The 17,520-nt window shown below is 42.5% G+C and overlaps 1 protein-coding gene across 3 annotated transcripts in view; it reads right to left on the reverse strand.

The window, feature by feature from the left end:
• meis2a (Meis homeobox 2a) overlaps window positions 1-17,520 on the reverse strand; it is a 72,162-nt gene that overhangs the window by 9,731 nt on the left and 44,911 nt on the right. The window lies entirely within an intron of this gene.

A 17,520-nucleotide genomic window follows, 5' to 3' on the forward strand; every position in this document is an offset into this window, starting at 1 on the left:
AAAAAAAAAAAAAACCCCCCCCCCCCCCCCCCGGAAGAATCCGAGGGAAAGACGTTAAAAGGGCATTGATACTTTTGCAGTCCACTGTATGACAGCATATGAGAAAAAGTAGAAACAATGTCCTTTTAGTGTCATATATATTTTGTATCATACTGTATTTTTCGCTTTCTTCCCCTTCTTCTGCACATTTTTGTAGGTAGAGGTGGGACATATCACAGGGCGTTTGTTTTATTTCTCTAGGAACTGCATTGCTTCCTGACAACAGTCAGAAATGGGGCAAGAATGCCGCATGACTCAATGACTCAACCCTGCTGCCTGCCCTCTTGATTACACACACACACACACACACACACACACACACACGTGCGCGCACACACACTCCAAGAGATCCAGACTACTTATAAACAGAACTCGCATGATGCCAAACAACAAACCGCACGCACTGCATGCTAACCTCAGATAACAGCAAATGAAACTACATTTACATCTGCACCTCATACAATCTGCATTCAGAACATACCACTATGCTTCTGTCTCTCCCACACCAAACTCCGAAGCGTCCACACTCAATAAGCACTCTCTGTGGACTCCCTTCGACAGTAAAACAGTGATGATTGCAAATAGAATGTGAATAAGTGGGGCTTACAGCATCTGATGCAGAGGGAAAAGGCCCCTAGTCTGTCTGTCTACCTCTCTGGCTGGCTGGCTGGTAGGCTGCTTGGCAGCGCATCAGTACTACTCCCACTGTTGCTACCACAGCTACAACCCCTCCTCCCCCACCCCCCACAACAATCGCTGGCTGGGCTCCTAAAGCCAGCTCCTGGATCCCAGCCAGCAGCCTGTTTGCTCTACACCATTAATTTATGTTCACTGGAGACAGTGCAAGGTTGTAGAGAGGCTCTATGCCATAACTGGCCTGCTCGCTTGCCAAGCTACAGCAAAAGTAAAGTGAGAGAAGAGGAGAGAGGTGGAGGGAGGGCTGAATGGAGAGAGGGTGAGGAAGAAGCCCCGGAGGGTGTAAAGATATAGGCATCTGATTGTACCAATCTCCATGAGGCTAAATAGCAATCACTCCCACAAAATCCCAATGCACCTCCAGACATAGCAATTGACCAACAAACAGAAAAAGATGTTTAAGGGGGATTTTGTCAAGCAATATCATGTATAATAGAGTAGGAAAACATCCCTTGGATCAATGAAAAATAAGACTGTTAAAATCTGATTCATTATATGGATTGAAGTCTGAAAATTCACAAATACAAAGTGAAGTTCCCAATACATCTGTCATGCTTGTATTTATGAGCTGCGTACATCCTGTGAAGATGTTGTAGGACGTTAGACTTGCAGGTCGATGTCGTCTTTTCTACTTCCATGAAGTAAAATGCCATCAACACAATCCAGAGCAGATCCTCCAGGATCTCTTATCCATCCTCTGAGCACACCTTAGTTGGTGTCAAAACCCTATTCTTTCGTTTCGTGCTTTCTCCACACCACATTTTTTTTTCCACCTCTGCTCAGCTCATCTCATTCACATATTTCAAAGTTTTCACCCAACCTTTAAGCCAGGTCCTAGAGGGCAGGAATTTGGCCTGCTTTTTCAGACCAGTCTGCAGTCTTTGTTGTGGTAACTGCCTGCTCAGGGGCACCCAGCTCTATTCTGCTCTTTCCTCCCCGGCTTGTCTGATGTGAGCACACAGCCCCACTCACTACTTTTAAGTTGTTGGCACTTTTCTCTAATTCTCTAAAATCACTCCCCCGTTCTTTGGAGAAGTATTTGGTGTCCCGCCTTTGTGAGGTACTTTTAAGAGCCATAAGCAGATCATTAGTGTCCTGGTGGGCCCATCAGAGCAGAGGTCCCACCCCCGTTTTTCCCATATGGAACAATATCTACAGCACTTGTTATTGTTGCCACTCATAAACCCAAAAATTAAACTTTAATAAGTCTCTGATTCAAGATTTTTACTTTTGATACCACAGCACTCCTTGGATAAGAAGTAAAAAAGAGAGGACTCTATGCAGTTAGACCAAAGTGTTCAAGCAATATTGGGAAAGCACAGATAATAAGCACTCGTAACCTAAACCTTTCTGACAGAGTGTATCAGAAAAAGTATCTAACAAACATTATCCATTGCATGTCATTCATTCTGGGGGGTCCCTAGGTGTTCCCAGGCCAGAAAGGTAATATAGTCCATCTAGTAAACTCTGGGTATTTCTCTACTGGGACATGCCTGAAAACCCTCAATAGATCAGCTGGTATCCTAATCTGATGTCCAAACTACCCAAACTGTCTCCTTTCAATGCAGAGGGGAAAAAAACTGCTTTAATTAAAACTCCCTTGGATTATGGAGCTCCTCAATCTATCTCAGAATTTAATCCCGGTGACTCTAAAAAGTCAGCTAACTTCATACGCTTGTTTCTGTGATCTTGTTCTTTTGATCAAGCTCTATGTCTCATAAATAGGGTCAGGGTCTGCGAACATTAACAGACTGGTGTCCTTTTTTTGGCTCAACTCTTTCTTCACCCTGAAAGTCCAGAGCAGTGCCCAGATTACTGCAGACAAATTCCCAATCCGCCTATATATCACGCAACATCACTCCATCATTACCACCACTAGTGAACAAGACACCAAAATATTTAAATTCTTCTGCTTAAAGTAAAGATTGATCCCCCAACCCGAAAAAAATCCATCTGCCTTTTATCATGCTGAGAAGGGCCTCCAAACAAGAGGAGCTGAGACTCATCAAAACCACTTCTCTCTCAGTGGTGAACAGCTCCAGTACACGCAAAAGATTATTACTTGGCAATATCAATAGAGACACATCATAAGCAAACAGCAGAGATGAAACCGTAAGACGAAGCACTCTGCACTTATTAGCAACCACAACCTTTCTCACTTAATCTTCTTCCCTTGCTGTGCTCTTCAGATTATGTTTAAATTCACCATTCAAAGTGAAGCGGTGCTGATCTTTGATTTGAATAGAAAAATTGGGCGGCTTCAGTATCTCTTTCCACTCAATGCTTCAGCTCCTCAATGTTATCCATCTTCATGAGAATAAGGATTTCAGCATGCAGCCAGCACCTCTTCTAGCTGTCTCCCTCTCTCTTCCTAGTCTATACCCCTGTCTCTTTAAGACTTCGCATTCTCCAGAGAAAGGCCTGTACGTTCTAATCGTGAGCCTCGGGATACAACAACAAGAGCACAACCACTTACAGAAGACAAACAAGAAACCCCTGGGGGCAACCTCGGAATGTCAAGCCAATTTGGGAGATATCATAGGACATTTGTAATGTCAATTTCTGTTTTAAGGTCAGAAATCAAAGCCAAACATGGGGGGTAACATTTGTCCATTACATTGCAGTCAGGAACACCCCCCCACCCCCCTTCCTTGCCAAAAAACAGCTGCAGGGGACACTTCCTGTTTGCTAATGATGCTAAATGTGTTGAAGTCAACCATGTCAAATTTTCTCCCCGTCTGAATGGACAGCTGGGGCGGAAGGCAGCCTTTTTTCCCCCCTCTCCTCCAATGCCTGAATTTTTCTATTCCTGATGCATGTAAGAGAAGTTCCTATAGGCCTACTATAGACAGACACTTCAAATTGTGTCCCTTTCAGTGAGACTGACTTATATAACTGCTGCAAATCAGAGGTGCATTCAGTGACATAAAGCCAACCAAGCCCTAATCATTCTTTACTCTGTGCCAACCTGTTGTGCCTGCTCTTTGTCACTGAATACAGTTTTCCTCCCGTCGGAAATGCACGACTTTGGTGCTGTCCTTTTATCTAGGTGCGTTTGAGTCAAAGAGATTTCTTCTGTCGTTTGCTCGACACCCAGGGGCATCTGGCTGCATGAAGCTGTGTGGACTGACAAATGCCCTCAGGATCTTTCCCTTTCTTAATGTTCCTCAACATGTCAAAGGAGTTAAAATGCCTTTATGAAACACTGCAAAGACATAAGTAGAATAGAGAAGAGAAGGCTTTCGCAGCTTTTAGGCTGAATCTTTAAGTGCATTCTTCCATCCTCTCTTTCCCTCGGCTTGTAGTGGTTTAAGGCTCAATCCTGCCCGGGGGCCGAGGTGACCTTTTTGACCTGGCTGGCCTGCCTAGCTACAGCCTTCTCGTTTGTTAGGCGCTTTATCCACTGACAAAGCAGGCAGGAAGTTGGCAGCAACCCAGCAGCCCCATGGGAGGATGACCATCAGCTAGCTCAGCTTACCGCTTATTACAGGATGGTGGGGAGCATGTGTATTTTGAGTGTCTGACTGCATGATGGTGTGTGTGTGTGTGTGTGTGTGTGTGTGTGTGCGTGTGCTCAAAGCTTGTTTTCACACACTCATGTTTATAAATAAAAAAAATATATGTTTTGCATGTGGCTGATCAAAAACAATAAAATGTGATTGACCCTGTTTTTTGCTAGGTCGATGTTTTACATTGTTAGCTAATGACAGGCACAGAACAAGCCCGGAAGCCACAAACCTTCTCTCGAAGCAAACCAGATCAGCCACGCATGTTAGCAACAGTCAGGCAAGCTTCCAGCCGCCGGACTCCTGGGACTCCAGCACACTTCAGTCTTTCTCTCTTTGCTCGCTCCGTCCTCCTCTTCCTCCTCCTCTCTCCAGCCTGCTCATCAGAGCGCTCAGAACAGCTCACCAAAGCATTATATCATAAGATTCTCCGGTTTCACTCGCGCCACTCTATAAAAGTCAGGTAATTCATACTTCATTTATATACCTTCCCATTAATAAAGCTGATGAACTTTTCACTCCTTAAATCTAATGGGCCATTTTAACAGGACTTTGAGTGCCTGCCGTTTTCTCTCCATCTTCCTTCTATTGCTTTTAAAAAGGATAATCCTCAGATTCCCAACTGCTACTTGCAGTATATAGACAAGAAGGCTTCTCAGAATTTTAAGACTTTTGGCTGACCCCTTATATGGAGACAAGCTGTGACTTGTAATTTATAGTTTGATTTTTATTTTTTTTTATTTTTATTTTGTTTTGTTTTTCTCCTTAAATCTTTCTGTCTAGATGCAACAGAAGGTTGTTGACCTACAGGCCTAGCGCAAGGCATGATGGCTCCCCGGCTCAGAGGCTGTTGACAAGCGTCTGTGTTCTTTTCAACAACTCGCTGAACCACCCCCCCTCAACCTTCCCTTCTCAGGAATGTAACACAACCGCTTACTGAGGTAACCTAAGCCCCTCCCCTCTCCCCATCCTTCATTTACAGCAAGCGAGAGAGACAGAGACCAACTGGGGGTGTTAGACAGCTGTCCTCCATCTCATCATCTAACTCTTGCTCCCGCTCTATTTCTCCTCCTCTCTTTAGATTTGCTTCTAGCCCACTGCCTGTGGAATAATTAATGATGCAATTGAGCTGAAGAGAGGACTCTGATCAGCAGGGGCCATTCGTGAATGCCTGTGTAACCGTTTTATGCGGGAATGGAAAATAGAATCTGAGAAAGGTATGATGAGACAGATAGGCAAGAGAAGGAGAAGGACATAACACAGTTGGACGATGAAAGGGGTAGATTGTTAATAGTCTGTTCACCCTAAAATCTGCCATGGCTCACTCAAGTTTAATCCTCCATCCCCATCCCCCCTTCTCCTCTTGTCCGTCCTCATGGCAGAATTGGGGGGCCTGACCTGTCTGGTGATTGATGGTAATGTCTCAGGAAGTCATTTTCCCCGACAGCACCCCGCCGCCTTTCACCAGGCCTGGTGCAGAGGTGAGCCCATCACACGGACGCTTTTAACTCTTTGCTCACTCCCTCTCACAGGTTTGATGCACCCATATATCACACGAAGCTCTTAAGCCCGCAACGCCGTCACCACTCAAAACAGCAATGCGTAAGACATAAGTCGGCTCGGCCTGCTTTTAAATATCAGAAATGGAATAATGTCTGGTTTTAATCATTGCCCATGATGAAGTTTCAAACTGTTAATATTTCCTTTTAAAGTAAATTTTCCCTCAACATCATATTTGTTGATCCGACGTATATTTTTTATTATTATTATTTACCATCAAACATTGAAGCAAGAATCAGTGAAAGTGTCTGGGCTGTAGAACTGTGGGATGGATTTCTAAAGACATTTCTGTATTCATTACAACTACATGCTTATCGAAATGGCACAAGCAGTCCTCTCTCTCTTCCAGCTGCTACTAGCTGTCTAAATCTTAAGTTAGCTAACTGTTAGCTGGATGTTTGCTGTCTTCAAAATGTTTTGTTTTGATATTTTAACTTAATAGATTGTCACATTTATTAAACTACCTAAAACTAATGGTCTGCTGGTGCTCAACAAAACTGCCAGTTAAGAAACTTTGTCTCAAGCAGTTAAACAAATGTATATCTTTGTCAAAAATAATTAATAGTGCACATAAATTTAGTCACAACTTCCTGTAAACCTTCAAAATAAAAGCAATGATGCACTATACTTAGTAAGAGACGGAGAGAGACATATTTGTTCATTTAATTACCAGCGGTTTTTGGACAAATTGCAGGTATTTCCAACTATTAAAATGTCAATTTATTTTATTTTTTAGTTTTTTGCATAAATCTCTGCAAACTATCTTGTATCCGATCTACTGAGCAAAGCCCTGATTCAGGTTGCTGGAGACACATCCCTTCAGCTCTATTACTGTTTGCGCTTACGACCTCCATTATAGCAATTAGGACATGATTCGAACACTAGGAATGCTGTGCTATGTTGCGGAATTGCTAACATCTGCCACATCTCTGCTCCATGTGTCAAAGCAGAGTTGTCGTTTCTTAAGCACACATCTTTTTTTTTACAGTTGAGTTCTCTTTTTTTTTTCCTTAAAGCCGCTCCCTGCATTTATTTTCTTAATTCGACTCAAACTGTGCCTTAAAGACATTCCTCTCTGTTTGAGCTCAAATAGCCTAAAATGATCCGTGAAGAGACTCGTGGTTCCCATTTTCAATAGGCTTCATTAGTTTTTAATATCTAGCCAAGGAAAAAAAGGGGGAAAATGGCATGAAGATAATCAATGAAAAGGGGCCGGTAGCCTATTAATCTCCCCCAAAGGATTGTGGGTTAATACACGCTCTTGCATAGGCAAACATGGCTGTGTGGTGAACACATCTGTCTGCCTGGATGGGCTACTTAATGAAACAGCCAACGTTTGGCAGCAGAGATGGATGTCGTTCTCCCAGTGAAAAATGATTTCCCTCTCCCTCTGTGCCGAGGATGACACACACATGATAGGGCTCCATTCAATCCGCTAGAGACCGGACTGTGCCCCCTGTGCGAGAGCGGCTTAGACAATAAAGGTGCCGAGCTGGACAGGCAACGCATGGGCACCGGAGCAAATCTTCATGGAGATCATATCAGGGAATCCTAATGTGAACAAGACTCAGACTGACCCGGGAACGGGAGAAGATGCTGAAAGACGAAACTCGAAGTGGTACAGTAGTCCTCTAAAGAAGAACAAGGAAAGGGAGACGAAGAATGAGCCAGCTGCCACAGATAAGCAGGCTCAATGTGCTCCGGCGTTGTGCGTATGCATGTGCCAGTCAGGCGAGACGTGTGTGCATGTTTCTGTGTATACCGACAGTGTTGCTGCTGACCTCTGGTCAAGGAGTCCTGTAACAGGAGCTCACCTCCGGTTTTGTGAGCTCTCCTCTCAGTGTGCTAAACAGCCACCTGAAGACAGGATTAGCCGGTGCGACCTTGCCCCTGAGGTAACCGAGATACACATCCGGGGGGACGGACATGAAACACACCTGTGTCACGTGGTGCCGAGATATGGCCAGACGGGGAGGGACAGACGCAGGGGAAGATGGAGGCAGGTGGTTGAAAACAAAAGCTGAAGAATCGAGACAGGAGAGAGCAGGTGGTGGCGGGGATTGTAAGAGCAAACAGGACGCTTATAAGAGGATGAATCCAAGGGTACAGTATAATGTAGAGCAAGCTAAGGTGAAGGAAGGTGTTAGTGGTGTTTGCTGTTGTCAGAGGAAGACAAGGCCTTGGACCATAAGAGGATTGAGCCGCCTAACTTGCTGCCTTGGGGTTGCCAAGATTTGTGCCTGTGTGGAAATTGATGCCTGTCAGCCTTTCTATGACTCAACTCTGACAACATGCATGCGTCTGTGTAGCTGTGCGCATACTGTGCTGTGACAAATGGGTAGCGCTTAATTTGTGAATGATTATGCAGGCTGCGGGTGCCCTAAACCCCTTTGAACTTGTAATTGCCCCTGGTTTCAGTAATGAACATTAAGGAAGATTCAAAAATGTGTAGCTAATTAAACACATGCTCCCACCCACATTTTTGTTCTTCTCTCCTGCATTTCTTCATCTCCACGCTGCATGAGAGAGTAGAAGAGGAGGAGCAGGAGTTGGAGGAGGATGAGAAAGAAGGAGGAGGTTCTGCATTGGGAGGCATGCACTGCTGTTGTCGCTCTCTTTATCTAAATAATTGTACAAGCTGGTTTATGGGCTTTAGAGAGGTGCTTTGTGTGTCAGCTGCCGCAGCCTAGGGGATATTGGGGATCTGGCTTTCCCCACAATCAATATTCAGAGATTCACATCTGGAGCCAAGACCTGCTTTGCTCAGATTTGAATTTATATATTTATTTTTCCATCTTTATTTGATTCTTGATTGGTTGTCCTCTTTCTTTATCCAACTGAATAGAAAACCTATTTTTGCTTTAGAGCCTTGCTGCTCATTTATATGGCTTAGAATGGTGCAAGGCAGAATGTGGAATGAGAGAAACCAAGAAGTCGCTAACATTTCTAATTGTAAAAAGACACTAAAACACATGGCTATGTATATATATATTTTTTTTCATTTTGTCACTTTACGATCAGAAGCTACATTATATATGGAATGATTATTATGTGGTGAACAGTCACAAGGCACAGCGTAATAATGAAGACAACGGCTGATATTTTTCAAAATCTTTACAAAACAAATTCTTCAAAGTGCGTTGGGCATATAGAAAAGCATATCTCTATTAACTATTCTCTGAAGAATAGATTAGGATTAGGTAGATTGAATTTCAAGCATATCTAAACATCAGTTTTCAAAAATTGCCAAAAATTTCAAATTGGAATTATTTGAGGAGTTTTACTTTGGCATCCTAGCACATTCCTGTTTTGTTTTGAAAATTAGGTGGCCTATGAGTGCCTTTCATTTGCACTTGATTTTATTTAAGAGTATCAGAGTTAAGGTAAATTATTGTAAATACTTCCCATAGTTTTAAGATTTTCATTTATAAACCATTTTGAAAATCACACATCAGTTTCCTTCCATTTAATAACTTTGTGCTGCTTTGTGTGAATCTATTATATATAAATTTCTCCCCAAAAAGATTGCAAAATGATAAGATTTTCAAGAAATGCAGAATGAATACTTTGCCAAAGCACTACCTGACAAAAATGCTCAAGTTTTCTGGATAAATGTCTGTTTTTCGATGAGAGTCCTGGTAGAGGTCAAGAGGCAGCTAAAGGAGCAACAAATTGGCCTGCTCAGCCTCAGTGTTTGATGTGGACTGGTCTCTTACCTAAAAAAAAACAAAAAAAAAACAAAAAAAAAACAGTCCATATGTTCAAAGGGAGAAAGAGAGAAAATATATCAATGGGGGAAAATTGAAAGGTGAGGAAGTGTTGGGGAGAGGGGGGCAAGAACAAGAGACATGGCTCCCATTTATAAGGATCCTACTGTGCAGGAATCCCACTGCCTGCCTATGGACTGAGTGCTGAGTAAAACAAAAGCATGCATTTGAGAAGAATCAGGAAAAAAAAGGAGGGGGGTGGGGGGTGAGAGAAAATTGCACAAAATAGCAGAAGAGGGATTTGGTGGAGCTATAAGGTCCCATGACAAACCAGACAGTGAAACACATAGCCTGTTTTTGATTTCATCTCTGCGCCTCCATCCTTCAACCTTTTGTCTCTCTTTGCCTCCCTCCCCAGTTTAGCCCGGTTTGCTGTTTCCATGTCGGCTGCTCCTTTTCCCTTTTGCATTTTCCTTCTCTTGGTGTGAGATGAATATCAAAGTGGTGCTGAGGCTGCTTGGAAGCCTGCAGCAGAATCTCATTGGCCTCCATTGTACCCTGCAAAAAGCAGCAGCAACAGCAACAGCCACCGCTGGAACAGCTCCTGCCACTGCCCCACAATCTATCATGGGAGCAATGAGACTAGTCCTTAGGGCAGAAACCTAGAATAGGTTTGAGGTAATTTAAGGGAACTGACTCTAAGATATGAAACCCAAATCCTCTTCTATGTTTTGTTATGAGTAAGATAACCCACAAAAGTTTAAAAGGGGAAAGCAACACAGAATCAAAAACCACCATGCGATACATGCATACTATGTCATCAAAGAAAAGCATGTGAGGTCCCTTACTGCAGTCACATTCCATATTATTTCTCATAGAATCAGCTCAGATATGATGGACAGGATTGAAATATAAATATTAACAGCCTTTGAACTTTTTCATAGCTCCAAATTGAACTTTTTGGCATGCAAAAAATAACACTGAAAAATGAACATGGCACATAAACCCTGAAAATGCAACCACCTCTATGACACATGAAACAATGCTGAATATTGACTAAGTGAGGGGGATAAAATCAGATGCAAATTACATTATTGTGATTTTTAGTCAAAAATGGAAAATTATGTATAATTTTTCTGTCACTACCAATGACGAGTGCTCCCCACCCAAACAAAAAAAACCCTTTAAAATATTCTTGTAAGGTAAAATGTACCAAAGTTCCAGGTGTATAAACTCTTGTGCAAGGAGGTATAGATGTTAGGTTGTAGTGTTTTGACTAAAAAATGAACTAACAGGACCAACAGTGGGGAAATGATCCCAGAGTGGGGTTTGGAGCAGAGTACATCTATAAAAAAAAAAAAAAAGACTTGTTAGCTTAACGCATGTGTGTTCTTAAGAGTCTCTGTTCTGAGCAGTGAGTTTATAAATCTGACTGCCTTCAGCAGGCCATGCTCCGTTTGTTGTCTGCTGTGGTCAGGGCATGTGCAGTCACCTCTGCAGGGGTAAGTCAAACTCATGCTGCGCTCCTGCTCTTCAATGAGGTCAATCCCACTCCAACCGCATCGTTTAAAGGCATGCATATTGCATCACATTTCAGGAAGCACTTTGAGTAATATCCTGATTTTCTGCATTGTTGTCATGCCGGACTATTGCATAGGGGCATTTTATTTTCCTTTTTGCAAACACTGTGGTTTTCCACATGGGTTAATCACCTCCTTGCAGTGGGAATATGTCGTAAACAGTCCCCGAACGAAAACACTCATCTCTGCTACTTCATTAAACAACCTGCATTAAGATGCAAACAGCAGGAATGAAAATTAACAGGCAGGGGTGGAAATGAGAGGAAACATGAGAAGTAGCAGGGATGGGCATGTGCTCCTGCATTTACACACACAAAACAGCAAGGTGCTAATTTTCCATAAGTAAACCTATGAGAATAAAAATAAACACAAAGAAAAAAGGAAAACAAAAAAAAGTAATAAAAGGGAGCGTGTAAGTACTTTCTCACACTAATTGTGTGCAGTATGGAGTGTTAATGCGGTGTGCTTTACATGCCACTGGATTCCATGTGGGGTGAGTTGGCTTTGAAGTGGAGCTGTGACAGATCTGGATTAGGGGGCAAAGTGTAAAGGTCTGATGTCAAAGCAAGAAACGAATTAGAGTTTATTGCGTTCAAATACAACATTAAATCTCTGAAAAAAACAGCAATAGATGCCAAAAGCACACTGTAAACGGTAATAGAACTACAATGCACTAATGGGCTCCAGGTTTATTTGCCTGTTTACTAATTCAAATCCACATTTCATAGCTTCACCCTGCCTTCCTTTCATTTCCTGCTTTCACATTGTGACCGTAAACAATCCAATTTGTACCTATACATTTAAACTTTAGAGTATGACTTTGTCTTCCTATTGAAATTTCATTAAATTGAATCTCATCTAAAAACTTTTTCATTTTTTTATAAAATTGTATATTATCTAAAAACCCTGAATTAAACTCTATTATAATTGAGTCCAAGTCTAACCCCAGTTTTGCCAGTTCTTGCTTATAAAATATGCCAGATTAAAACTCCTAACCAAAGCATAATTACTCTTAGCATTTATTAAAGCACCACAGCAACTTTAAGTACAACTTTAAATATAAATACATTTATTGTTTACCAAATGCGCTCCTTCCAGATGTGCATTGTCATTGTCAAAAAAAACAATGACAATTGTTTTTTTTTTTTTGACAATTCATTGCAATTAAAAAAAATTGCAATGAAGCAAAATAGTGAAGGGGCAGAATGAGTAGTCGATTTGCAGCAGCAACAAACTTGATTCGACTCATATCAGGTGTGCCTTAGAAAAACAAAACGATCAAACATCTGCAGACAGAGAAAGAAGTTCTCATCTAAAATCAAGAGTTTTTCCACTGTTGTGTTTATGGTTGAGATGCTCCGTCTGTGTGGGTCTATCAGTGTTATGCTAGCCTGACAGGAGACGAACAGATGGCAGATAGAGGTGGCTTGTATCTCTGTTTTCCAGGATTGCTGAGCAGCCAGCATGAGAACACAGTGACCAGACAATAGCTGCGCACCAAACCCTAACTTCCTCAATGGTCTCCTCCACTCTCATTAGCAGTGACTTTCAATGTCTTCAGAGCTAAACATCACCAAGCAATGTCAAATTGTCTCTAACATCTGTTTTGCAAACACTCACAAAGCACCCACAAAAGACATGTGATGACTCTTTTTCCCTACATCTTCCACTGTTAGTCACACATTTGGATAGCGGCGGTGAACCAAACAGTCGCTTGGGTTGCTACGGGTGATTGGAGAACTGACTTTTGGGCTCCTGAGGCAAACAAGCACATGACAGATTAGTGTGTGGGCCTCCTCCAGGCTTCCACCTCTCTGACCCTTAGGAGCCCCCTCTTTACCCCCTCCCCATGCTTGCTCTTATCCCTAAACCCACTCCCTGCCTCTCCTTTGTCTCCAAACTCTCTTCATCCAAACTCAAAACAACCTAAGGAGGTGGAAAAGCAAACTGAATCTCAATCACAGACGTAAAGGCTAGAGTAAGTTCTTTTCTAAGCTGATGGCTTTAAAGAGTAATGTCATTTCAACAAAATATACAAATAAATGTAATTACACAAGATTAGAAGAAAAAAAAAATAGAAATTTATTTACATAAAAAAATAGAATGTTCCATCGTGTGTATTCAAAAGAAGAACAAATATAAAACAAACAGCTTTTGGCAGTTGAAGAAAAATAGAGTTGGGTACTTCAAACTATTTGCAGATGTGTGTCTCCACCAGTTAGGGACTGCTCGTACTGGAACAACCCACAAGGATTAGCAGGACTAGAGGAGCTTAAACAAAAAAAAATAAAAAGTGGGGACACAACAGGACTGAATGTTTAGTCTGCACAAACAACATACTCTTTCTCATTTTTTTAGGGGATGGACTTGCACCCTTGTTTATCATATGGAGCAAACATCCGTTGCCAGGGTTTGGCCTTGCCTGTGCCCATGTCTTGTGAATGACCCTTACCGACTCTTTTATGTGTGCCTATAAAGGGTGGCAGTGAGAGCAGCTCCCACAGGAGGGCTCGACCTGACGATGACACCCTGTTGTCATGGAGACTAATGCTATGTTGGGCTTGGGTTGTTAGTGTGTATGTGAGAGGGAGGGGGGGGGCACTGTCAGTAGTGTATCTAATGATGTTTGCAGCACAATGAACTCAACTCCCCAAAGGTCCTCACTTTTGTGATCAAATGTATTTGATGGAGGTAAGAGTTCTGGATTTGTATTGTTGCACTGGCATTTCGAGCTCTGCAGAGTTTGCAACTTGATCGTGACTACTTTTATTTCATAAGCTCAGTAAAAACACAGCTGAAGAGGCAGTCCCCTGCAAATAGTCGCACTTAAGACATACAAAGAAGTACACTGAAATGCTACTGAATCCCACCTTAAATGTTATCATCTGTGCATTTAGTTCTACTTCGCAGCCCAAAGACACTCTGAATTACCAAAGGATATATCACTTCCCTTTCAAGGAGCCCAAGGGACCAATACACCTGGCTTAGCAGCTTAACAGCAATTCCCCAAACACCCGGGCCAAAGGGTGGCTCGGCACAGAACCTGAGACGCTTGATGTTTGAGAAGACGACGGACTTACTCATCTGACTGACCACTCTTCCTCTGTTGCACAGGCCTTCCCCAACTTCACTGCACCACAGGGAAACTTTCAAGGGGTTTCAACTTCTCCTGTACCCCTATACTTTCATACATCTTTGAGGGTTCCCATGAGTCAAAAAGATTGGAGTAGAGCTCAGATTGGCTTCTTTGTGTCAGAGTGCTTCCTGTTTTCATTGCGGGTCCGACCTTTGTCTTTACTGGGGTGAGTAAAGGCTAGCAGAGGGTGAGTAGGAAGGAAAGGCCAAGGGCGCCATGGGGCTAATTGTAAATTTTGGAGTTTACTTTAGCCTAAGCGTCACTTTCTTAAATCTCTTGCTCTTTCATCCTTTTTTCCAACTTACATTCCTACTGTACACCCATCCAGTGCCCTCTTGGCCCACGCTCTTGCAGTGGAGCAAAAACATTTTACCCCTAACAGTGAAGTTTACCTTACTGATAACATAATCTCCCTGTAGTATTGAAAAGCTTATTCCAACAGTCTGGGATTTCCCTTCCCCTAATGTGGCTGGAAGACATCCAGAAACTCATGGAGAGGGAGAAAGGGAGAAGGGGGTGTGGCATAAGAGAGGCTGAGCAAGAAGCAGACTACAAGAAGGAAGAGGAGAGACGGTCTGACCCTCTTCTACCAGTCAAAGCCCACCGATCTGGCCAACCGTTGGCCAGTTACATGTAGAGCATTTAAGGTTGCCAGCTTTCTTGCTCCCAAAAGCATGTCCATGTGGCCCCAATATAAAAGAGGTCAGGGATACCATAGCCTCTTTATAGAGTCTGTTCATGTTTTGAGGAATCAATATGGTGTAAAAACCCTACTTTCCTCGCAGCTGGAATGCTGGCACTGTAAGACTGATGGTAAACGAGCTGCAATGTGTTTGCCTCTCGAATTTGACTGTCATGACCAAAACAATCTTGTGATTTCTCCCGAGAGAGAGAGAGAGAGAGACAGTGTGAGGTCAGAGCAAAGCTTTGGATGGAGAGTGGGAGGGCAGAGGGAGAGGGCAATTTTGTTATACTGAATCTAAAAGCCAACAGTTGTTACTATTGGCCCGTGTTGTTTTTTTGTGTGTTAAGGGGGGTCCTGTCCTTTTGAGCCTTTCAGAAGACGTGACAATGGCTGGATGTTGAGAACATATGTAGGGAGACCCCTGCGGCTCATGGAAGAGGAGCTTCATGCTGGCCCCCTCTGTTTGAGAAATACAAGGCCGCTCCTTTCACTCCTCACCCCTCAGTTAATGAATGCGTGAATGGCAGAATGCCGCTATAGGCCATTCAGGGGCCAAAGTCCCCAAGAATTCACCCTTGGACAAACGCATCCAGCTATTGCAAATACATTTGCTTAACAAATTAAAAGAAAGGAGAATGGTTAATGAGTGTGTGTGCGTGTACATGTGTGTGTGAGTAAGAGTTTATGGGTGGGAGAAATGGATGGTGATGGTGAGAAGAGAAGGGGGATAATTCAATTAGTCCTCTTCCTTGGCATAGAAATGAAAGCAGGTTAAAAGGGAGGGATTATTATTTGTACAAGACTAGCTCAGGCTTTGCACAAAAGAAACAAATAAAGATTGGAGAACATCCACAAGCAAGGAGATGTTATAATGGGGCGAAGGGCAGCAAAAGAGGGTCTTGAAAGCTTTGCTTGGTCTGAATTAAACAGGTCTCTGAAAGATGTTTCTTTCTCTCTGCTTTGCCCCAACCAATCCTAACCACCTTTTTTTTTTTTTTAAAAAAAATTAAAAAAAATCTGTCGGCTTTTTTTCAAAAAAGTTTTTTTTTTTTTTTTTTTTTTTTTTTTTGTAAATGGAAACTGTAAAAGTAAACCAGAATCTTTCAGCATTTTGTGCATCCGTAAAGCATTTTTCTCCGATTATGAAGATAAGAATAAAAAAAAAAAAAAAAAAAAAACAACAGAACATTTAGCCTCAGCCCTGCCTTCGGTGTGTGAATGAAGTCTGATCAGTGCAGCTCGGTGAGAAGCTCTCCCGTCAGGGAGCAACGGCGCTGTGAACAGCTGTGAAGTCATTTTGATAATGATGAGAATAATAAGCGTGCAGACTGGCGTGGTGGAGCCGCTAAGGCCTGCAAGGCTCAGGGCTTTGCTGTTGCAGCTTCACTGCTCCTGAATAGATAAAAGTGATTAAAGTACTCCTGATTATCCCTGACCAATATGTAATGGATTTACAGCCCTTTCAATTAGGCTGTATTTGCTGGCCGCTTATTACTTGGGCTTTTGGTTAGGTAATCAGGGTAGAGGGGGCTTTCAGCTGGGAGTGGGCACTTTGGTAAAGGGGTAGGGGGCTCTACACTTTGCACAGGGGGCACCTGACCCTCTTTATTGCATGGGTGATATGTAAGACCCCCAGCTCTTTACTAAGACTTCCTTACTTTTCCCATCCCCCCTTTCCCTCCCCACGACCGATCCACATTGTCACTCCTACTCTCTGCGGCCGAGAGTTACACGCTAAGGCAGCTTTTGTGTCTCACCGCAGCCCCCTCCCTCTGAAATCTGACCCGTGTAGCAAAATCAATACAGCCTGATGTTCTGATAATGTCCTGACATTAGCAAGGGTGAGAGGACAATGTAGACCACCCCTTTTAATAAGGCACACACAGATAAGCAGGAACGTAGTCAGTGCTAGACTATCTGTTTTATCAAATTATATTTGAAGTTTGAAACTCCAAATCCAGATGGAACAAAACTGGTTTCTTTAACAAGGTAAGCACTTTTAATTTATTTAAATGGAGGAAATTGATTAGAATTGTACCAATTCAATCAGATTTAAACATGTCCAACTCAACTGAATTTTAGTTTTCTCTAATTATTGGGTCTATTCCTTTGAATACCTAGATAAATAACTCAGTACCTCCTGTCACAGTTCTACACAAACACCACCTATATGTTTTCTGCCAAGATCTCCCAGACAAACAGCACAAAGAGTGGATTCTTGTATCCGTGCTTTCATGAAAGTTCACACAGCATCTTAGCAGAAAGGAGTGCCACCAAATGGCTCTGTAGCCCATCAGCTTCAATGGTTGGCGTGTTGTCCATCCAAAGATGGTATTCCCAGTAAATATTTCCTCTTTTTCAAACTGTTCCCAAAAAAATGTATGTGTGAAAATCCCTTCTGACCAGCCCGTATCACAACAGCAACCCTGCCATGTTCAAAATCCCTTAACTCCCATTTCTTCCTTTTAGCTAATGTTTAATTTGAACTTTAGTAAATTGTCTAAAGATTCCTACAAAATGTCCAGATTCACTCTCACATAAAGCTTGCTGAGTGGCTATTTGTATTGACAAGCGACGGATGAGGTGTAGCTAGTTATGTGTTATCTCTGAG

The sequence above is a fragment of the Poecilia latipinna genome, unplaced genomic scaffold (genome assembly GCF_001443285.1).
Source record: "Poecilia latipinna isolate Pla-1442-1.1 unplaced genomic scaffold, P_latipinna-1.0 Scaffold112, whole genome shotgun sequence".
Lineage (NCBI taxonomy): Eukaryota > Metazoa > Chordata > Actinopteri > Cyprinodontiformes > Poeciliidae > Poecilia > Poecilia latipinna.